Raw genomic sequence first — 25601 nt, 5'->3', positions numbered from 1 at the left:
ACTGATATGGTCCATTTTCAATACCATCCGACCTACATCAATAACAACTACTTGTGCCAAGTTTCAAGTCGATAGCTTGTTTCTAAATCCGAACTGATTTGATTGATATTTTGCATATTTTACATGTTTGTTAGAGACCATATACTAACACCATGTACCGATGTTCAGCCGGATCGGATAAAATTTGCTTCTCTTAGAAGCTCCGCTAGCCAAATCTGGGGATCGGTTTATATGGGGACTATATATAATTATAGACCGATGTGGACAAATTTTTGCACGGTTGTTAGAGACCATATACTAACATCATGTTCCATATTTCAGCCGGATCGGATGAAATTTGCTTCTCTTAGAGGATCCGCAAGCCAAATGTCGGGGTCCTTTTATATGGGGGCTATACGTAAAAGTGGTCTGATATGGCTAATTTGCAATACCATCCGACCTACATCAATAACAACCACTTGTGCCAAGTTTCAAGTCGATAGCTTGTTTCTAAATCCGCACTGATTTGGCTGATATATTTTACTAGAGCTCCAAAAATTTGACTGCGCGAAATTTTAAGAAAAAACGTTGCTAAATACGTCAGTTAGGACCAGATCGGTGATAAGTATGGCAGCTATATCTAAATCTGAAGCGTTTTTTCTTCCAAAATAACTAGCGATTGTCTTTGAGCCAAAGTAAAAGTCTGTGCCAAATTTGAGAACGATCGGACTTAAACTGCGAGCTGTACTTTGCATACAAAATTACATATACAGACAGACATCGTTAAATCGACTCAGAATTTAATTCTAAGACTATCGGTATACTAAACAATGGGTCTTCGACTTTACCTTCTTGGCGTTACATACAAATGCACAAACTTATTATTCCCTGTACCACAATAGTGATGATGGGTATAAATATTTACCCAAATTAGATTCCATAGAGTTCTTCAATCGATTAATGAACGGTATGACTGTAATTGCTTTGGAACTTCCTATGTTGGAGATTATTCTAGGTTTTCTAGAAGGTTAGACAGAAGATTGTGTGGATCGATCCGATTTTAATTACCACCACCATAAAATTTTATTTCAAATATTTCAAAACATTTAATTTAATTTATTTTCAATTTTATTTTAAGACGATATAGCTATACACGTATGTCGGTAGACTTCACGCTTGAAGAGAGGTCACAACGGACAATTTTGCAACACAGCACATATAAAACGATCTTCCGATTTGACTTCTTAAGCACTTAGCTTAGGTCAGGTTAGTCTGGTTATGCCAAAAGTGTAGTGTTTTATGGTAACATGAAATTTTCATATGTTAGATAGAATTTTAGATCCCTAATGTGATAATTTTTTTGGGATATTCTTGATCTGCGGCCGAAATGTTTATGTCTACCAGGGCTTCGATACTGCCTTTAGGACATTTTACCGATAATATTCCACATTTATTTAAACCCCTCGATCGATGAATTTGCGACCATTGGACAGGGGCCGTAATTTCATCATCGGCGGTGTCCGATCGAAGGTTAAATTTTCAATTGACTCCTTTGGCAAGGAAACACGATCTGTTTGTTTGTTCTCAATCTGCTCAATTTGGGAGAAAACCATATTCGGTAAATGGCCACATTTGTGCAAGTACACAGAAAAAAATTTCACGAAAAATTTTCCAATTAAAATTTTAATTGAGTTTTAAAAAATTTTCAATTAAAAATTTAATTGACTCAACAAATTTTTTAATTGAAACAAAAATTAATAGTATCAATTAATTTTTTAATTGACCTTCAATTAATTTTTTAATTGATACTATCAGTTCTGTGATTGAAGACATTTCAATTAAAAAATTAATTGCATCAATTAAATTCGTGATTGAATCAGAAAAAAAAAATGTGTGCAAATAACTTTAACTCTTTTTGTTTTATCACGTCTTGCACTTTTGGGAACTTGTTAAGCTTAGTCTGAGCTCATTTTTCGTTACCGTTCGTGCAAAATGTTCAGGTTACGTACAAGTTTTCTATCATTACAACGTGAATTTCGATCAAATCTGGCCTTCATTTTTCGGATCATTTCTGGTAATATTACCGTTTACCACTTGTATTTTTCCAGCAAAATATAAAGCCTTCACGTGAATTTCATCACGAATAACTTTACTTGTGAACGCAGTAGATCAAAATTCGTTTGTAAGTTTGTAAAAAATAAAATGAGTTGTCACTAGAATAAATGATAACAAATGATAAAAACCTGAAAATGAAGAATCAGACACCCTTTAATTTACCCGGTAATTCGGTACAGACACCATTGCTCGACGTTCACGGACAGTCATCGACTTCCTTTGACCATATTCGCTGAGGGAATTTCACTGTTCCTTTGTATATATCGTGGAGTCATGTTTCATAGATTTTTAAAGAAACGATGCACAAACTCCTTCAGGAAGACGTCAAAAACTATAGTGAATTGATCTGAATATTGCGTTTTCTCATGCCGATTATTTCGTCTCATGAGATCTTATGAAATCCCTACTGCCAACATTTACCTTGTGAGCAATAAACAGATGGACATACGGACGGACGGACGGACGGACGAACGGACGGATGGACAATATATATATAGTACCAATACTGAACGTTTGTCAAACCCTACAGCAGTGAATATAACCCAAAAAATTTTAATCTGCCCAAAGATCTAAAAATTATTTCCCTCTCTGTATTCTTAAGCCTTTAGAATTTTTAAATTCCTGACAAACATTTAATAAATACCATTTAATTCCTTTTTAACAAAACTAAAACTGCAATTTAAACAAGTCAATAACCTATTGCAAAACCTATTGCAAATCGAATAAAATAGGATATAAAAAGTAATAAACTCCCACATAAAACAATTACACAAATACAAGTTTAACATACGCCAAAAGAAAAATTTACTTCAATTTAAATGGAAATTTTAAAATATCTGCCGATCAAAAAAAAAAAAAAATATATATACCATAGAAATAAAAAATATGTATGTATGTATGTATGTATGTAAAAAAAAACTTCTCATTCACTGCTATTGTTGTTTGGACATTTTTGATTATTTTGTGGAAATTTCTATTTCATTTTCGTGCATTTGTCATTGATCGATGATGCTTTTTGTTTTGAAAGATGGAAAAACTGAGAGAATGGTTAGCTTGTTGACTGGCTAGCAAGCTGGTTTGGTTATTTCAATGACAAAATGTCTGAATGACTGAAGCAACAATTCATGTTAGGCTTGCCAGACGTGGTTGTTCGGTTGGTTGCTTCGGTTGGAGTAAAATCAACATCCAATTGATTCATCATCATCATCATCGTCGTAGTCAGAAACATAATGGCGATGAAGATGAACTTTTGTCATAAAACCAAGAATGGGAGAATTTTCGATTTGAACAATATTCGATGCAGTTCGTGTATACACCGAAAAAAAGACACATGTTTTGTCCCATACACATTGAAAATTTCTAACTTAAACTCAAAGTCTCAATTGAGAACGAAGAGATGGTTTTTGTGAAACTTATAGGAATAAAAGGTAACACAAGGACTATAAACTCAGGAATGGCGAGGATAATCCGATATAAATTTGTCTACAAAAAATGACAAACACTTTAGAAAAAGTGCGAATTATTTGTCATCATAATCTCTTCTGAAGCGTTTCGAAATTTTCCCATTTTAAAAATTCGACAAAGTCGATACTTTAAAAGTCGAATAGACGAAAAATCGATAAATATAACTTTTAACTAAAAGGGTGTGACGGATGTAACTTTTTTACGAAAAATTTTCATAAAGTCGAAATATGCGGCATCTAATGTCGACTTGAAATAAATATTTTAAACAGTAGATATACACTTTTAAAAAAGTCGATGATATGATTTTTTTAAGGTCGACTTTCGAACTTTCTCAAAAAATCGAAAAGTTAAATTTTCAAGTTTGTCATAAAAAACGAAATGTGCGGCATCAAGTGTTGACTTTAAATGGAAATTTTAAACTACCGAAATTGACTTTAAAAAAAATCGACATCCTGACTTTTGTAAAGTCGACTTTCGGACTTTTTACAAAAATTCGAAAAGTAAGATTTTCGACTTTTTAAAATTTGTAAAATTAGCTTTTACGATTATTGAGAAGTCGACATTTGACACTGCGACTTTCTGTTTAATTGGTTCGCTTGACTAGATTTTTAAAAAATTAACAAGTATATATGGCCGTAAGTTCGGCCAGGCCGAATCTTATGTACCCTCTACCATGGATTGCGTAGAAACTTCTACGAAAGACTGTTATCCACAATCGAATTACTTTGGTTGTGGTATCTTACAACTTCTTAACATCGTTTTCTAAATTGTGAGTTAGTCCATACGAGGTATATATCAGACAAAAAAGTTATGTATAGGTAAGTTTACAAATAATTACGAATCGATATGGACTTTTGCAGGGTACGTATAGAGCCAGAATAGAAATATGGGGGTCGCTTATATGAGGGCTATATATAATTATGAACTTGATATAGACCAATTTTTGTGTGATTGGGGATCGATTTATCTGAGGGCTATATATAACTATAGACCGATACGTATAGCACCCATATAAAAGTGGACCGATATGGACCTCGTTAGGCATGATAGTTAACGGCCATATACTAGCACAGTGTACCAAATTTCAACTAACTCGGATGAAATTTGCTCCTCCAAGAGGCTCCAAAACCAAATCTCGGGATCGGTTTATATGGGGGCTATATATGATTATGGACTGATATGGACCACTTTTGGCATGGTTGTTAAATATCATACATATACTATCACCACGTACCAAATTTCAACCAGATCGGATGAAATTTGCTTCTCTTAGAGGCTCCGCAAGCCAAATCGGGGGATCGGTTTATATGGTGGCTATATATAATTATGGACCGATGTGGACCAATTTTTGCATGGGTGTTTCAGGCCATATATTAACACCACGTACCAAATTTCAACTGAATCAGATGAATTTTGGTCTTCCCAGAGGCTCCGGAGGTCAAATCTGGTGATCGATTTATATGGGGGCTATATATAATTATGGACCGATGTGGACCAATTTTTGCATGGTCATTAGAGACCATATATAAACACCATGTACCAAATTTCAGCCGGATCGGATGGAATTTGTTTCTCTTAGAGGCACCGCAAGCAAAATCTGGGGATCGGTTTATATGGGGGTTATGTATACTTATGGACCGATGTGGACCATCTTTTGCTAGGTTATTAGAGACTATATACTAACACCATGTACCAGATTTCAACCGGATCGGATGAGTTTTGCTCCTCCAGGAGGCTCCGGAGGTTCCGGAGGTCAAATCTGGGAATCAGTTTATATGGGGACTATATATAATTATGGACCGATGTGGACCAATTTTTGCATGCTTGTTAGAAACCATATACTATCACCATGTACCAAATTTCAGCCGGATCGGATGAAAATTGTTTCTCTCAGAGGCTCTGCAAACCAAATTGGGGGATCGGTTTATATGGGGGCTATATATAATTATGGACCGATGTGGACCAATTTTTGTATGGTTGTTAGAGACCATATACTAACACCATGTACCAAATTTCAGCCGGATCGGATGAAAATTGTTTCTCTTAGAGGCTCTGTAAGCCAAATCGGGGGATCGGTTTATATGGGGCCTATATATAATTATGGACCGATGTGGACCAATTTGTGCATGGTTGTTAGAGACCATATAATAACACAATGTACCAAATTTCAGCCGGATCGGATGAAATTTGCTTCTCTTAGAGGCCTCGCAAGCCAAATTTGGGGGTTCGTTTATATGGGGGCTGCACGTAAAAGTGGACCGATATGGTCCATTTGAAATACCATCCGACTTACATCAATAACAACTACTTGTGCCAAGTTTCAAGTCGATAGCTTGTTTCGTTCGGAAGTTAGCGCGATTTCAACAGACGGACGGACGGACATGCTCAGATCGACTCAGAATTTCACCACGACCGAGAATATATATACTTTATGGGGTCTTAGAGCAATATTTCAATGTGTTACAAACGGAATGACAAAGTTAATATACCCCCCATCCTATGGTGGAGGGTATAAAAATATTCAATTAAAAATTTAATTGATTCAACAAACTTTTTAATTGAAACAAAAATCAATCACAAAAATTAGCAGTATCAATTAATTTTTTATACCCGATGTGGACCATAAGTGACCATATACTAACACCATGTACCAAATTTCAGCCGGATCGGATGAAATTTGTTTCTCTTAGAGGCTCCGCAAGCCAAATCTGGGGAACGTTTATAAGGGGCTATATATAATTATTGACCGATGTGGACCAATTTTTGTATAGTTGTTAGAGACCATATACTAACGGTTTATATGGGGTCTATATATAATTATGGACCGATGTGGACCAATTTTTGCATGGCCATTAAAGACCGTATTCTTACATCATGTACCAAATTTCAGATGGATCGGATTAAATCTACTTCTCTTAGAGGCTCCGCAAGCCAAATCGGTTTATAAGGGGCTATATATAATTATTGACCGATGTGGACCAATTTTTGCATAGTTGTTAGAGACCATATACTAACACCATATACCTAATTTCAGCCGGATCGGATGAAACTTTCTTCTCTTAGAGGCTCCGCAAGCCAAATCGGGGGTTCGTTTTATATGGGGGCTATATATAATTATGGACCAATGCGGACCAATTTTTGCATGGTTGTTAGAGACCATATACTAACACCATATACCAAATTTCAACCGGATCGGATGAAATTTGCTTCTCTTAGAGGGTCTGCAAGCCAAATTTGGGGGTCCCTTTATGCGTAAAAGTGGACCGATATGGCCCATTTGCACTACCATCCGACATACATCAATAAAAACTACTTGTGCCAAGTTTCAACTCGATAGCTTGTTTCGTTCGGAAGTAAGCGTGATTTCAACAGACGGATGGACGGATATGCTTAGATCGACTCACAATTTCACCTCGACCCAGAAAATATATACTTTATGGGGTCTTAGAGCAATATTTCGATGTGTTACAAACGGAATTACAAAGTTAATATACCCCCCCCATCCTATGGTGGAGGGTATAAAAATAAAATTAATTTTCAAAAAACTCGAAAAGTTGATTTTTAAAATTTCTTCTTTTACTCCTTTATTCCATATCATAATCATCATAATCCCTAGTACGTATAAGGCTAAACTATTTTAAAATTTCAAAATGTCGACATGTAAAAAATTTTCAAAATATTAAATAGACGACTTTCGACTATGCAACTATTGTAAACGCCGACTTTTAAGATTATTGAAAAGTTTACTTTCGACTCTGTTGTCAACCTCTACCTCTCAGTTGGCAAATTGCTATATTAGGGCTGTCCAATTCCAAAATATAAAAGGCAACCCTAGGGTTGTAACCAAACAGGATCATATAAACAATTCCTTGGTTTTTTAATACAAATTTTCCTCTATGTATGCAATTATTGCAAAACAGAAAAAACATTTTCCTATGACTGTCCATCATCAGCGTCAACGTCATCATCATCATCATCATCATCATCATCATCATGAATATCGTTTCATTACTGAGTTTTGTGAAGGATGAAAAACAAGCTCTAAAATTGAATTGAAATTCAATTCAATTGAATTTCATTTGAATGATTTATTTTCTCTTTTATATAAGCTGGCGACGACATTGGCGATGGCTCCATATTCTCTCCTGGTAGGTATTATTCTTCACTATAGCTATTCTATTGCATTTAGATTTGTCCATTTCCCCAAAACCAATTTTTACATTTCATTTTGATTTGATTGGAGGCATTGGTGGTATGGGTAGAGGACCGATTGCGGCCGTGGACAGTCTTTCTTTTTCGGCCATTAAATGATTTATATGAATATTTTGTAATGGCCTCAACATTGCTGTACTCTATGAATATTTAAATTGTACATATGTTTGGAGCAAGCCTTGCAATTTGAATGTGATTCATTTATTCGGTTTGTATCTCTGTGAACCGGAATACCTATCTATCTATTAAATCAATATGTTAGACTGAATGTCGTGGTGAATATTCGTGTCTGTAGGTGTGTAGGCTATAAATGCAGACATCCGTTCTATCCATATGTCTGAGAGATGGGCACTGGTATTTGCCTATTGGCAAATAGCGAAAAATATAATTTTTTTCAATTTTATTTTCTCCCTTTTGCTGATGAATGGAGGTGCTATAAATGAATTGTTGTATAAAAATCCATATATTAAATTCATTTTCACTATGGATTATTATATTTTTTCAATTTGCCATACAAATAATTGGAATTTCTAGTATGGACCGACCGACCATAGTCGTTTGGATGCCTAAGGGAAATTGGGAAAAAAAAAATGATTAAATGAAAATAAAATTGTACTATTTCCTGAATTTAATGGGCAACTTATAAATTACGGAAATGTATTAATGGTGTGAAATATTGAAAATCTATAAAAAATAATACAAGTTTATTATTATTTTTTAATTTTACTCTTTGTAGCCTTAATTGAATAAATAATATTTTTATACGAAAAAAACAAATATTTATATAAATGTATTTATTATACTGTCTGAAATAATAATAATAATAACAATTGTATGTGTGTGTGTTTTTTGTATTTTCAGGTAATTGTTAATATTTGTATAAGTACCAGATAAGGTTAGTACGAAAAAAAAAACAAAATAATTAAAATAAAATGATGGTATATTTATCAATGAAAGGAAAATGTTGGTTAAGTTTAGAATATTTTAGCTTAACTTTAGTTTCAAATGTCGAAAGCACAAAAATAATAAAATATATAGAATTCGAGCTCTGTTTTCCAACATTTTGGAAAATTTTAAGTGTTCCTAATTTCTTGAAATATGCAGGGGAAGTAGAGGGTGGTTCTGGTGCATAATTTTTTGATATTTGCACAGGAAGAAATGCTCCTTCTTGCCAGGGCTGTGGAGTCGAGCCAATTTTGCTCGACTCCGACTCCGACTCCAGCATTTTTCATCAACTCGACTCCGACTCCGGAGTCGACTCCGGGTAATATAACTAAATCTCATTTTAACACCACTAATATGTAGTTCTCTTGTGGGGGTACCGTAAGTGGATCGATATAAAGTATCGTATTTATTTATGTGTGCAAAAAAAAAGGTCTTAATTTAACATTAGATGCCAATTGAACTACATATTTCAAATTTAGGGCAATGTATAATAAATAAAATAATGATATAAATACCCATCATAATATGAGAAGATACCAACAGTATATGTATTTGTGGACCAAAATTATTGATACTATCTAAAATCCTTTAAATTTGTTGCGAGCTTTATGCATGAATTTGAATCTGAATCGATTTAGACAAAATTGAATATACTTCTACAAAATCTATGTACTTAAAATTTATACCTAACGTTATGGGACGTAACACAATTTTAACAAAAAATAAAAATGCAAGGAATGTCTAAAGTCGGACGGGCCTATTATAATCAGACTTCTACAAAATCTCGGGCAATATTTGGGAAATATTTATAATTGTTTAGACAATTTCGCAAAAATGCATTTATGATTCATTCATTGAAAAATTTGAAAATTTGAGTCATTTCAACAAGTTTTCGACTTAGCAGTGAGTATCAGTGAGCATACAATTTTGGAAAAATTTTTGTCTAGTAACTATAGAAATAAAATTTTGCAAAAATTTCTACAGAAACAAAATTTTGACTAAATTTTCTATAGAAATAAAATTTTGGCAAAATTTTCTATAGAAATCAAATTTTGACCAAATATATAGAAATAAAATTTTGAATAAAATTTTTATAGAAATAAAATTCGGCAAAATTTTTTATAGAAATAAAAGTTTGAAAAAATTATCAATAAAAAAACAAGCAACCAAAATTGTCTATAGAAATAAAATTTTGACCAAATTTTCTAATAAAAAAATCTATTACTATAAAATTTTGGCAAAATTTTCTATAGAAATAAAATTTTGACTTAAATTTTTATAGAAATAAAATTATCAATAGAAATAAAATTTTGAAAAAATTTTTGTGTAACAAACAAAATTTTGTAAAATTTTCTATAGAAATAAAATTTTGCAAAATATTCTATAGAAACAAAATGTTGGCTCAATTTTCTATAGAAATAAAATTTTGACTAAATTTTCTATAGAAAAAAATATTTCTATAGTAATAAAATTTTGAATAAATTTTTTATAGAAATAAAATTTGGACAAAATTTGCTATAGAAATAAACTTTTTCTATAAAAAGCAACTTTGAAAAAATTTTCTGTCAATATTCCACATATGTATAGGCCTTAAAATAAAATTAAAAAAAAATAATTTCGATAGTTCGAAATATTTAAAATAAATTGATATGGGCATTAAAATGGATCGATCCAGCCCATCTGCTAGTCTAACATTCTGGGAAACATAAGAAGATAGCCGTAATTGGAAGTTGATTTTCATTTACAATCATGCTGTACATTGATCGAATGAATAACGCAATGGAAACTAATTTTGCGTAAAAACTTGCTTAGTTACAAAAATGTGAAATGTTTTAAAAAATTTGGTTTAGCCGGAGTCGGAGTCGAGCAAAATTTTTACGACTCCGACTCCGACTCCAGCAATATCTTCAGACTCCGACTCCAAGACTCCGATTCCGACTCCGGCTCCACAGCCCTGCTTCTTGCTAGACTTTTTTTGTAATATCTTTTAATGTTAATGTCAATAAATTTGACCTTTTCATTGAGGGTGATGCAGCTATAACAAGTAAGGAAAGTCTAAAGCCAGGCCGGGCGACTATATTATACTCTGCAACACTTTGTAAATCCACATTTTCGACACCATCTCAAATCCGTCAAATGAGTTGGGTGCTATTTATAAAGGTTTGTGTTCCCCTATACATACATTTAAATCTGACTCGATGTGGACAAAATTTGTTAGACTTCTAACAAAAACTGTAGACTTAAATTTTCAGTTAGCTAATCGCCTGGGGTGGAACACTGTTCCACAGTGTGGCGCAGGTTATAGATATGGGAAACATTTAAATCTGAAGCAATTATTAGGCAACTTCGCTAAAGTGTATTTATGATTTATCGGCCGATAGCCATGTATTAGAAGTATAGGAAAATTTAAGTCATTCTTACAATCGCAGTGGCGATTTTATGAGGAACGATTTGGTACGTTGACCATTTTTGCCGAAATAAGAAGTACATATATATGGGAGCTATATCTAAATCTGAACCGATATCAACCAAATTTAATATGCCAAGTTACAATGTCATTTCTACTCCCTGTGCAAAATTTCACGTAAATCGGATTACAACTTTGACCTCTGTGGTGATATGAGTGAAAAAACGGGGAATGATATGGGAGCTATATATAAATCTGAACCGATTTCTACCAAAATTGGCATACATAGCAACAATATTAATTCTACTCCCTGTGCAAAATTTGAAGCACATTAAAGCAAAACTCTGGATTTTGGAGCCATATAAGTGCATATCGAGCCATATAAGTGAACCGATTTCAACCAAATTTTGTATGCATGACTGCAAAATTATTTTAACTCGCTGTTCAACATTTAAAGCAAATTAGGGCAAAACTATGGCTTCTGGGCCCATATAAGTCTATATCGGGCGAAAGATATATATGGGAGCTATATCTAAAACTGAACCGATTTGTTCCAAAATCAATAGGGTTCTATTCTGACCCAAAATACATACTTGTGCAACATTTGGAGTGGACCTTAATTGCGACCTAGACCTTGACTACAGAAATGTGTTCACAGACAGACGGACATGGCCAGAACGACTCAGGGGCCGGCCCTAAAGGGTGATACGGTCAAAATTTAGTCAATATAAACTTGACGTATTTCTTTCAATTTTGCATTTAAAAAACCTGAACACCCCTCATTTGAAGGTGTAGAATGTTGCTCCTATTTTGATTTTGGAATTCACTCTTCAGTTGTCAAAATGCCGTCCAAGCAAGAAGAGCAGCGTATCAAAATTTTGCTCGCGCATCGCGAAAATCCGAGCTACTCGCACGCAAAGCTGGCAAAATCGCTAAAAGTTGCCAAATCAACCGTTACAAATGTAATTAAAGTGTTTGGGGAACGTTTGTCGACAGCCAGGAAGTCTGGATCGGGGGGAAATCGAAAACCGGAAGCCGCTGAGACGACAAAGAGAGTTGCCGGTAGTTTCAAGCGAAACCCTAACCTCTCTCTTCGAGATGCCGCAAATAAGCTGGGTGTATCGTCTACAACCGTACATCGAGCCAAACAACGAGCCGGACTATCGACTTACAAGAAGGTAGTGACTCCAAATCGCGATGATAAACAAAATACGACGGCCAAAGCGCGATCCTGGGGGCTGTACACGTCGATGCTGACGAAGTTTGACTGCGTACTAATGGACGACGAAACCTACGTCAAAGCCGACTACAAGCAGCTTCCGGGACAGGAGTTTTATACGGCAAAAGGAAGGGGAAAGGTAGCAGATATTTTCAAGCACATAAAACTGTCAAAGTTCGCAAAGAAATATCTGGTTTGGCAAGTCATCTGTACCTGTGGCTTGAAAAGCAGCATTTTCATAGCTTCCGGGACTGTCAACCAAGAAATTTACGTGAAAGAGTGTTTGAATAAACGTCTGCTGCCTTTCCTGAAGAAACACGGTTGTTCCGTACTGTTTTGGCCGGATTTGGAATCTTGCCATTACGGTAAAAAGGCCATGGAGTGGTACGCCGCCAACAACGTGCAGGTGGTTCCCAAGGACAAGAACCCTCTCAACACGCCAGAGCTCCGCCCAATTGGGAAATACTGGGCTATTGTCAACCGGAACCTAAAGAAGACAAAAAAACTGCTAAGGACGAGCAGCAGTTCAAGGCAAACTGGCTTTCTGCGGCGAAGAAGGTGAACAAGGTGGCTGTACAAAATCTGATGGCAGGTGTCAAGCGTGAGGCCCGGCAATTCGGATTTGGAAAAGAGAAAGCCTAACTGAATATTTTTCCTGAATTTTATACTAATTGAACTTGAAAAAGAAATTTAATTTGATTTTTTAAATAAAGATTTCACCGATTTACACGCGTTTTCCCTTGACCAAATTTTGACCGTATCACCCTTTAAGCAAATATTGCCAAGGCCACCATATATCTATCTCGTCTCCTTCTGGGTGTTGCAAACATATGCACTAACTTATAATACCCTGTTCCACAGTGTTGCGCAGGGTATAAAAAGGAAAACGCTTGTCCTGTTCCGAACATTTGTGTTTACACAACTTATTTTGGCATTGATTCCGAGCCAAATGAGCGGAGAACTGGTGTAAGGATACTCCTATTTCTGAATGCCTTTTTGCTATGTAGTTAAGATACAAAATGTCAACGAATTTAAAGATGATTTCATTAATTAAAAAAAAATCTGAACTATTAAAGTAAAGTTGACCTTTGTCAAACCAATTTTTATATCCTCCACCATAGGATGGGGGTATATTAACTTTGTCATTCCGTTTGCACCATATCGAAATATTGCTCTAAGACCCCATAAAGTGTATATATTCTGGGTCGTGGTGAAATTCTGAGTCGATCTGAGCATGTCCGTCCGTCCGTCTGTTGAAATCACGCTAACTTCCGAACGAAACAAGCGATCGACTTGAAACTTGGCACAAGTTGTTGTTATTGATGTAGGTCAGGTGGTATTGCAAATGGACCATATCGATCCACTTTTACCTATAGCCCCCATATAAACGGACCTCCAAATTTGGCTTGCGGATCCTCTAAGAGAAGCAAATGCAATCCTATCCGGCTGAAATTTGGTAAATGGTGTTTGTATATTGCCTCTAACAATCGTGCAAAAATTGGTCCTCATCGGTCCATAATTATATATAGCCCCCATATAAACCGATCCCCAGATTTGGCTTGCGGAGCCTCTAAGAGAAGCAAATTTCATGCGATCCGGCTGTAATTTGGTATATGGTGTAAGTATATGGTCTCTAATGACCGTGCAAAAATTGGTCCACATCGGTCCATAATTATATATAGCCCCCATATAAACCGATCCCCCGATTTGGCTTGCGGAGCCTATAGGAGAACAAATTTTATCCGATCCGGCTGAAATTTGGTACATGGTGTTAGTATATGGTCTCTATTGACCGTGCAAAAATTGGACCACATCGGTCCATAACTATGTATAGCCCTCATATAAACCGATCACCAGATTTGACCTCCGGAGCCTCTTGGAAGACCAAAATTCACCTGATTTAGTTGAAATTTGGTACGTGGTGTTAATATATGGCCTCAAACACCCATGCAAAAAATTGTAGTAATCTGTCCATAATTATATATAGGCCCCATATAAGCCGATCCCCAGATTTGACCTCCGGAGCCCCTTGGAAGAGCAAAATTCATCCGATTCGGTTGAAATTTGGTACGTGATATGGTATCCAACAACCAAGCAGGAATTGGTCCATATCAGTCCATAATCATATATAGTCCCCATATAAACCGATCCCGAGATTTGGTTTTGGAGCTTCTTGGAGGAGCAAATTTCATCCGAGTCAGTTGAAATTTGGTACATTGTGCTAGTATATGGCCGTTAACAACCATGCCTAACTAGGTCCATATCGGTCTATAGTTATATATAGCCCTCAGATAAATCGATCCCCAATCACACAAAAATTGGTCCATATCAAGTTCATAATTCTACACGCTCACAAAAAATCACTTCTGTAACATATACTCCCAAACATATTTTGCTTCAAGCATATACATTTTTGGGTATTGCCCAAACATTTATATGTTTGATCTCTTCCAATATATAATATGTTTGAAAGCATATTGGTCTAAACAATATATGTTTGGGTAGTCTAAGTTCCAAACATTTTGTATTTTTGCATCCAAATTCAATAATGTTGTCTTCCAAAAAACAATATGTTATTATGTGAACATATAATATGTTTGGAAGCATTTTGCACCCAAAAATATTATATGCTTAAAAAAAATTCTCCCAAACAATATTGTGCTCAAAATTTTATTTATTTATTTATATATTTACAATCATAATGAATTATGAAAATAAACAGGTAATATAGGTGCTAACAACATAGGTTTTCGACCTGAATGCTCAAAATTTTGTTTCTACCCAATTGTATATTCCCCCACATCTTTCTCACTTACACGAGATTTTTTAGTTCTTAGCACCTTTTTCTGTAATACAAACATTGTAGAAGAAATTATTCAATTGTATGATTTTTTTATTTTAATTTTACCTTTTGCCGGACGGGGATTCGAACAGCGGACCACACAGTTTGTAAGGATCAAAGAAGTAGCTGATCAATTGCCCAAGGAAAAATAAAATGTTAATTTTGTAATAACAAGCAACAACCACCAACTTAATTCAATATCGCTCCCTGTTAAATAGCGCTCCAAGCTACTAAACACATATATGTTCATAGGCTATTTCTAAATTAATATATGTTTGCATCCAAGCATATTATATTTACAAACATTTTATGTCCCAAACATAATATGTTCTAACATATTAACATATATGTCCCAAACATGTTATGCTAGTTTATGAACATTATATGCTTGCACTCAAAAATATTGTGTTTAAAAATTTGTGTTCCAAACATATAATGTTTATAGCCAAACATATGAAAAACAGTCTTTTTCATCCGTGTATATAGCCCCCATAAAAGCAACCCCCATATTTCGTGCAAAAAGTCCATATCGATTCGTAATTATTTGTAGACTTACCAATACATAACTTTGATATATACCACGTATGGACTAACTCACAATTTAGAAAACGATGTTAAGAAGTTTTAAGATACCACAACCCAAATAATTCGATTCTGGATGGCAGTGTTTAGAAGAAGTTTCTACGCAATCCATGATGGAGGGTACATAAGCTTCGGCCTGGCCGAACTTACGGCCGTATATACTTGTTTTTTTTTTTTTTTCATTTAAGGATATCCATTTGAAAGGCAAATCTCCTAATTATAAGGACAAACCGACTTTATAAAAAGTCCATCGACATTCAGACAAGGAAAAAACTTTATATCTAAGCAAAATTCTCATTTGTTTTTTAGGGACAAACATTTTTGGTCTCACGATAAAATATTTTTTAGTGCTTGAATGCCATCGAGAATAACTTTATTTCTAAATAAAATAGATCAAAATTCTTTCGTATGCTTGTAAACAGTTATATGAACTGTCATTTGAATAAATCTGTCAGACGAGCAGTTTATAAATGACAGTAACCTTAAGGTGGTTGCAATAGATATCAGTCACACTGTATAATAGCTTATTTACAATTTTTGTTTGTTTTTAAACTAACCTACTGTGTAACCATGTTTTGATCAAGACATACCAGAAGTTTACATGATAATGTAAATAGACTCAAGACTTCAAACAAATTTCTTTATATTTCTTTTAGGATATTAAAATAGTTTTACTCATAAGAAGTGTTATTAAAAATTTCCCTCCCGAAAATTTTCTTAATTATAATAAAATGTTTCCTACATAATTTTCTCATAACCAACTTACTTGAATTACCGTCTTCTTTGAAGCCCCAGGAAAATCCATTACCTCATGTACACCCACAATCTAGGAATTTAGGAATACAAACGACTACTTGTCTGTTTGTATGGCGTAAACATTACAATCTAATCCCTTGATAGAAATTAAAATATGAAACTATAATTTTCCAACTATACTACAACCCTACATATCCTGTAAGTTAAAAGAGTATTTACGATTTATGGAAAACTTCATAAGACCTTTTTTGGGGAAAAGAAATAAAGTTGAAAAGGCATGCATGCATGCATAAACACAAGTAAACAAAATAATTTTCTAATTAAAATATTAAAAGAGGGTAAAAATATGAATGAAATTGAATTAAAAAGGGTCATTCAAAGGCCCAAAAATATCCTTTCGCTTTGTTCGTTGTAGTGAGAACGATAGAACTCACCCTCCACCTCTCACGAAATAGCAAATGCTGTAGCTTTTGATAAATATATTGTAATATGGTCTAAAGACGTAATGGAGCTCATTATGGGCAACTATTCAATCAAACACAAACAATGACACTATCGTCCGGCCAGACATCTACGGAAACCATGAAAAGTTATAAGCTCACTTTGTTGTTGTGAGAAGGAGTAGGTGGGAAGGTTGCAGAAAGCTTATCATAATTAATTGAGCACAGTGTTTTGCAAAAGTAAATTTTATACGAAACTTATAAGCTGTCTTGCCGTTGGGCCACTTTACTGGCAAAATTTACCACTTTTCTCAAGCGGTGGCATTTTTGTTTGTTGAGGCAATAAATTTCATACTTTAAACTTTTTTAAATTGTTGTGTCACTTTCTCTCCACGTTGTGCCACTTTTATTTATTTAAATTTTTATTAAAAAAATTTTTGAATTTTTGAAAAATTTATTGACTTTTTGACATGGAAAAAATTAACCATTATTAAAAACAGAACGGCACACGCTTCAATAACACATTGAAAGGTGTGCTGGTTGCTTACTTGATATCCATAACAATGCTTTGGAATTGCATCAGAAAATCATTTTGAATGATCATGCCCATTTCCACCTTTATGACTATTACAACATGCATTTTTGTCGTATCTGGTGCTTGGAAAATCATTGAGAGGGTTATGGGTGTATGCTTGCCTTGCATGAAAAGGGTCGTGATATTCAATCCCAAATATCAAAAAGTTTTTCACCTCAGTAATGCTGGTGACATTTCTGAGGGTTTCAAAGCTTCTCTAAGTGGTTTCACTGCAATGTGGAACGCCGTTCGGACTCGGCTATAAAAAGGACGTCCCTTGTCATTGAGCTTAACCTGGAATCGGGCAGCACTCAGTGATAAGAGAGAAGTTCACCAATGTGGTGTCACAATGGACTGAATAGTCTAAGTGAGGTTAGGCTGCCACCTAACCTAACCTAACCATCCTAAACACTGTTGCCACTCGTGGCCAAACTACAAAAATCTGAAGAAAATTTACTAAAAATCTATCAATTTAAAAAATCTTATTTTGAAGTTGCTGATCAAATTTTTGTAGTTGGTACAAAAAAATGTTTTATATTGAATTTATAGAAATTTTTGTTAAAATTTTACTTCTATAGATAATCTTTTCAAAATTCTATACGAATTTTTGTCAAAATTTTATTTTATATAGAAAATTTTGTCAAAATTTTATTTCTATAGAAAATTTTGTTAAAATTTAATTTCTATAGAAAATTTTGTCAAAAATTTATTATTATAGCAAATTTCATCAAAATTTTATTTTTATAGAAAATTTTGTCAACATTTTATTCCTATAGAAAATTTTGTTGAAATTTAATTTCTATAGAAAATTTTGTCAACATTTTATTTCTATAGAAAATTTTCTCAAAATTTAATTTCTATAGAAAATTTTGCCAAAATTTTATTTCTATAGAAAATTTTGTCAACATTTTAATTCTATAGCAAATTTTATCAAAATTTTATTACTATAGAAAATGTTGTCAAAATTTCATTTCTATAGAAAATTTTGTTAAAATTTTATTTCTACAGAAAATTTTGTTAAAATTTTGTTTCTATAGAAAATTTTGTCAAAATTTTATTTCCACAGAAAATTTTGTCAAAATTTTAGTTCTATAGAAAATTTTGTCAAAATTTTATTACTATAGAAAATTTTGTCAACATTCTACTTCTATAGCAAATTTTATCAAAATTTTATTTCTATAGAAAATTTTGTCAAAATTTTATTACAATAGAAAATTTTGTCAAAATTCTATTTCTATAGAAAATTTTGTCATAATTTTATTTCTATAGAAAATTTTGTCAAAATTTTATTTCTATAGAAAATTTTGTCAAAATTTTATCTCTATAGAAAAATTTTGTCAAAATTTAATTTCTATAGAAAGTTTTTTTCAACATTTTATTTCGTTAGAAAATTTTGTCAAAACTTTATTTCTATAGAAAATTTTGTCAAAATTTTATTTCTATAGAAAATTTTGTCAAAATTTTATTTCTATAGAAAATATTATCCAAATTTAATTTCAATAGAAAATATTATCAAAATTTAATTTCTATAGAAAATTTTGTTGAAAATTAATTTCTATAGAAAATTTTGTCAAAATTTTATTTCTATAGAAAATGTTGTCAAAATTTTATTTATACAGAAAATTTTGTTAAAATTTTATTTCTATAGAAAATTTTGTCAAAATGTTATTTCTATAGAAAATTTTGCCAAAGTCTTATTTCTACAGAAAATTTTGTCAAAATTTTAGTTCTATAGAAAATTTTGTAAAAATTTTATTACTATAGAAAATTTTGTTGAAATTTTTTTTCTGTAGAAAATTTTGTCAAAATTTTATTTCTATAGAAAATTTTGTCAAAATTTAATTCCCATAGAAAATATTATCAAAATTTAATTTCTATAGAAAATTTTATCAAAAATTTATTTCTATAGAAAATTTTGTCAAAATTTTATTTCTATAAAAAATTTTGTCAAAATTTTATTTCTATAGAAAATTTTGTCAAAATTTTATTTGTATAGAAAATTTTGTTGAAATTTATTTTCTATAGAAAATTTTGTCAAAATTTTATTACTATAGAGAATATTATCAAAATTTATTTTCTCTTTTTCGGGAGGTTCAAGTGTAGTTCACGTTGGGTTGAGTGAATTACCCGAATTTATTCTGATAATTGGTTGATAGTTTTGCTGCAAGTAGAGGATGCTGCTGAGGAATGTGGTAATTCCGAAACAGCTGTACATCCAACCATCTTGCAGTCTATAGGGCTTTGCCCAAATAAATTTGACAAGCATACTTTTCCTCTGTTGGTTAAGCTACACTTGTAGTTTAGTCAATGCATGGCTTTAAGCTGAGATCAAAAAAAAAAAAAAAAAAAAATAACGATTGAAGAGAAGCCAACAATAACAAACAAAACGAATTTTCTCAAAACTTTATTTCTATAGAAAATTTTGTCAAAATTTTATTTCTATAGAAAATTTTGTCAAAACTTTATTTGTATAGAAAATTTTGTTAAAATGTTATTTCTATAGAAAATTTTGTTAAAATTTTATTTCTATAGAAAATTGTGTTAAAATTTAATTTCTATAGAAATTTTTTTCAAAATTTTATTTCTATAGAAAATTTTGTCAAAATTTTTTTTTCTATAGAAAATTTTGTCAAAATTTAATTTCTATAGAAAACATTATCAAAATTTAATTTCTATAGAAAATGTTGTCAAAATTTAATTTCTATGGAAAATATAATCAAAATTTAATTTCGATAGAAAATATAATCAAAATTTTATTTTTATAGAAAATTTTGTCAAAATTTTATATCTATAGAAAATTTTTTCAAAATTTTATTTCTTTGTCAAAATTTAATTTCTATAGAAAGTTTTTTTCAACATTTTATTTCGTTAGAAAATTTTGTCAAAACTTTATTTCTATAGAAAATTTTGTCAAAATTTTATTTCTATAGAAAATTTTGTCAAAATTTTATTTCTATAGAAAATATTATCCAAATTTAATTTCAATAGAAAATATTATCAAAATTTAATTTCTATAGAAAATTTTGTTGAAAATTAATTTCTATAGAAAATTTTGTCAAAATTTTATTTCTATAGAAAATGTTGTCAAAATTTTATTTATACAGAAAATTTTGTTAAAATTTTATTTCTATAGAAAATTTTGTCAAAATGTTATTTCTATAGAAAATTTTGCCAAAGTCTTATTTCTACAGAAAATTTTGTCAAAATTTTAGTTCTATAGAAAATTTTGTAAAAATTTTATTACTATAGAAAATTTTGTTGAAATTTTTTTTCTGTAGAAAATTTTGTCAAAATTTTATTTCTATAGAAAATTTTGTCAAAATTTAATTCCCATAGAAAATATTATCAAAATTTAATTTCTATAGAAAATTTTATCAAAAATTTATTTCTATAGAAAATTTTGTCAAAATTTTATTTCTATAAAAAATTTTGTCAAAATTTTATTTCTATAGAAAATTTTGTCAAAATTTTATTTGTATAGAAAATTTTGTTGAAATTTATTTTCTATAGAAAATTTTGTCAAAATTTTATTACTATAGAGAATATTATCAAAATTTATTTTCTCTTTTTCGGGAGGTTCAAGTGTAGTTCACGTTGGGTTGAGTGAATTACCCGAATTTATTCTGATAATTGGTTGATAGTTTTGCTGCAAGTAGAGGATGCTGCTGAGGAATGTGGTAATTCCGAAACAGCTGTACATCCAACCATCTTGCAGTCTATAGGGCTTTGCCCAAATAAATTTGACAAGCATACTTTTCCTCTGTTGGTTAAGCTACACTTGTAGTTTAGTCAATGCATGGCTTTAAGCTGAGATCAAAAAAAAAAAAAAAAAAAAAATAACGATTGAAGAGAAGCCAACAATAACAAACAAAACGAATTTTCTCAAAACTTTATTTCTATAGAAAATTTTGTCAAAATTTTATTTCTATAGAAAATTTTGTCAAAACTTTATTTGTATAGAAAATTTTGTTAAAATGTTATTTCTATAGAAAATTTTGTTAAAATTTTATTTCTATAGAAAATTGTGTTAAAATTTAATTTCTATAGAAATTTTTTTCAAAATTTTATTTCTATAGAAAATTTTGTCAAAATTTTTTTTTCTATAGAAAATTTTGTCAAAATTTAATTTCTATAGAAAACATTATCAAAATTTAATTTCTATAGAAAATGTTGTCAAAATTTAATTTCTATGGAAAATATAATCAAAATTTAATTTCGATAGAAAATATAATCAAAATTTTATTTTTATAGAAAATTTTGTCAAAATTTTATATCTATAGAAAATTTTTTCAAAATTTTATTTCTTTGGAAAATTTTGTCAAAATTTTATTTCTATAGAAAATTTTGTCAAAATTTTATTTCTATAGAAAATTTTGTCAAAATTTTATTTCTATAGAAAAATTTTGTCAAAATTTTATTTCTATAGAAAGTTTTTTTCAACATTTTATTTCGTTAGAAAATTTTGTCAAAACTTTATTTCTATAGAAAATTTTGTGAAAATGTTATTTTTATAGAAAATTTTGTCAAAGTCTTATTTCTACAGAAAATTTTGTCAAAATTCTATTTCTATAGAAAATATTATCAAAATTTAAAAAATTTGTTGAAAATTAATTTCTATAGAAAATTATGTCAAAATTTTATTTCTAAAGAAAATGTTGTCAAAATTTTATTTCTACAGAAAATTTTGTTAAAATTTTATTTCTATAGAAAATTTTGTCAAAATGTTATTTCTATAGAAAATTTTGTCAAAGTCTTATTTCTACAGAAAATTTTGTCAAAATTTTAGTTCTATAGAAAATTTTGTTGAAATTTATTTTCTATAGAAAATTTTGTCAAAAGTTTTATTACTATAGAGAATATTATCAAAATTTAATTTCTATAGAAGATTTTGTCAAAACTTTATTTCTATAGAAAATTTTGTCAAAATTTTATTTCTATAGAAAATTTTGTCAAAATTTTATTTCTATAGAAAATTTTGTCAAAATTTAATTTTTATAGAAAATATTATCAAAATTTAATTTCTATAGAAAATTTTATCAAAAATTTATTTCTATAGAAAAATTTTGTCAAAATTTTATTTCTATAGAAAATTTTGTTGAAATTTATTTTCTATAGAAAATTTTGTCAAATTTTATTACTATCGAGAATATTATCAAAATTTAATTTCTATAGAAGATTTTGTCAAAACTTTATTTCTGTAGAAAATTTTGTCAAAATTTTATTTCTATAGAAAATTTTGTCAAAACTTTATTTCTATAGAAAATTTTGTCAAAATTTTATTTCTATAGAAAATTTTGTCAAAATTTAATTTCTATAGAAAACATTATCAAAATTTAATTTCTATAGAAAATGTTGTCAAAATTTTATTTCTATAGAAAATATAATCAAAATTTAATTTCTATAGAAAATATAATCAACTTTTTATTTTTATAGAAAATTTTGTCAAAATTTAATTTCTATAGAAAATTTTTCCAAAATTTTATTTCTATGGAACATTTTGTTAAAATTTGATTTCTGTCGAAAATTTTGTCAAAATTTTATTTCTATATAAAAATTTTGTCAAAATTGTATTTCTATAGATAATTTTGTCAAAATTTTATTTCTATATAGAAATTTTGTCTAAATTTTATTTCTATAGAAAATTTAGTAAAATTTAATTTCTATAGAAAATATAACCAAAATTTTATTTTTATAGAAAATTTTGTCAAAATTTTCTTTCTAAAGAAAGTTTTGTAAACATTTTATTTCTATAGAAAATTTTGTCAAAATTTAATTTCTATAGAAAACAGTATCAAAATTTAATTTCTATGGAAAATGTTGTCAAAATTTTATTTCTATAGAAAATATAATCAAAATTTAATTTCTATAGAAAATATAATCTACATTTTATTTTTATAGAAAATTTTGTCAAAATTTAATTTCCATAGAAAATTTTTCCAAAATTTTATTTCTATGGAAAATTTTGTTAAAATTTGGTTTCTGTAGAAAATTTTTCTATATAAAAATTTTGTCAAAATTGTATTTCTATAGATAATTTTTTCAAAATTTTGTTACTATAGAAATTTTGTCTAAATTTTATTTCTATAGAAAATTTAGTAAAATTTAATTTCTATAGAAAATACAATCAAAATTTTATTTTTATAGAAAATTTTGTCTAAATTTTATTTCTATAGAAAATGTTGTCAAAATTGTATTTCTATAGAAAATTTTGTAAAAATTTTATTTCTATCGAAAATTTTTTAAAAATTTTATTTCTATAAAAAATATTATTAAACTTTTATTTCTATAGAACATTTTGTCAAATTTGTCCACTCATCTGATATGTCGTTGCAGTTGCAATTTTTTTTTCTATAGCTTAAAAGCATTATTTTAATTACATTTCCTTATTTTAGAGAAATTTTTCCTTAATATATTGTGTCAATTGTTTAACCTTAAATTCAGTTTGCATAATCTTTCCTATCAGATTAATATTTAAATCCCATATCAACAAAAATTTTAAATTATGGAAAACACTGTGCATAGTCCATAGTCAGCAAACCTCGTCAAACGATAGCAGTTTAATAGAAATTCACAACCATAACACATTTCTACAATTATATCGTTGATGTGTACATGTCTCATGTGTATGTAATCATTTCAAAAGTTTGTTTAGTTTGTTATGGGGTATGGGGTCTATTACCGTTTTGTCATAACATAATGGGGACTTATTGAAAAGTTGTCATCAACCCTAATTTACTTTTAATAACTTACATTTCACCAAAGGGACAGAAACCAAAGCCAGAAACCATGCCTGGTATATAAACTTCACAACATAAAATTGCAAAGAAAATTTGATTTCCCAAAATGTGATAGAAAGCGATTGGGTTGGAGGGTGGGCTGACGAGCAGACAAGTAAATCCATAAAAAGTTCCCTTTCATTAAAAGGGCATAAATGCAACATAAATCGATAGGAAAGGGGTATGTTAGAGGACGAATATTTTAAACGTTTAAGCTGGTTAAAGTTTTCAAAACATAAATTTTTCACAAGCCTTTAGTAAAAATGAAAAAAAAAACGAGAATAACGATGTAACTACAAAAAAACATACACACTCACATATTTGTACACAAAATTTCTATCACTATGTGGGTGGGTGTCCCCAGGGTTGACGGTGAATGACAAACGTTTATCAAGCTTGTTAGTTTTAGATTTGCTTAAATTTTTAACATTAGTGGGGGAAGATTCAGGCTAACGGGTTGCCCATGAGGATGCGTTACATAAATGGCTTGAGGGTGTTTCACCAACTACCTTTATAATGGTAATGGTGGTGGTGGTTGGCCATTCTAGTATGCGTTGGTTAGCGAACACATTTTGTTTGTCATTAACTCTATACATTCGGTGTAATTACTCGATTCATAGCGTAAATAATTAATGAGCTTTACGTGAGCGAGTGAGTGAGTGAGCTATTGAATGAGAGAGTTGCTTGGTCTACACATAAGGTAGAGTTGGGTATGTGATTGAGTGGTGAATGATTGAGAAACATGTATGCATTTTGTATGTCTATGTGTTATTTGTTATGGGGGTGGGGGTGTGCTTTTGTATTTGGAAATTTTATGTTGACATGCACAAAATCAATGCTTGCTTTCTTTTGTTTCTCTCTATGGTCTAAATCCAAAGGGTATTTTGTTGTTGTTGTTGTACTAGCCATTATCCTTTCAATTGCTAGTATGCGTGATTTCCGCAAGTTGAATGTCTCTGTCTCTTTTTGTATCATCACCCACATACATTTATTCTAAAATAAAGACCGGATAATAGAGTGCTGACATTTGTTAAATAGCATTTGTTTGTTGTCCGGACACACGTCTCCATAGAAAATCTGGAAAAAACAGAATAATAAAAACGCAGCAATGAAAATGACAAATATGGTAACATATTCTATGTTATTGTGGAATAAAACAGGAAATGTCCATTATCTTTCTCATGGCAATTGTCAAATGGTTATCGTATCGTGTGAAAATTACTTAATATTGGGTCAAGCTCCATGACGGTTGATGGAAATATCTATGTGAACATTTATTTATTAATTTAT

General features: G+C 30.6%; 1 protein-coding gene and 1 long non-coding RNA gene across 3 annotated transcripts in view; one reads left to right on the top strand and one right to left on the bottom strand.

Annotated features, from left to right (window-relative positions):
• robo3 (roundabout 3) overlaps positions 1-25601 on the top strand; it is a 410915-nt gene that overhangs the window by 128345 nt on the left and 256969 nt on the right. The window lies entirely within an intron of this gene.
• LOC142226663 (uncharacterized) overlaps positions 24057-25601 on the bottom strand; it is a 95718-nt gene continuing 94173 nt past the window's right edge. Inside the window, exon 2 of the long non-coding RNA XR_012719719.1 lies at positions 24057-25388. This is a non-coding gene — a long non-coding RNA (uncharacterized LOC142226663). The remainder of the gene's footprint in view (positions 25389-25601) is intronic.

Source organism: Haematobia irritans, chromosome 2 (genome assembly GCF_050003625.1).
Source record: "Haematobia irritans isolate KBUSLIRL chromosome 2, ASM5000362v1, whole genome shotgun sequence".
In the NCBI taxonomy this organism is placed as follows: domain Eukaryota; kingdom Metazoa; phylum Arthropoda; class Insecta; order Diptera; family Muscidae; genus Haematobia; species Haematobia irritans.
Note: the sequence above shows the minus strand (reverse complement) of the source record. Positions and strands in the feature narration are given on the sequence as shown.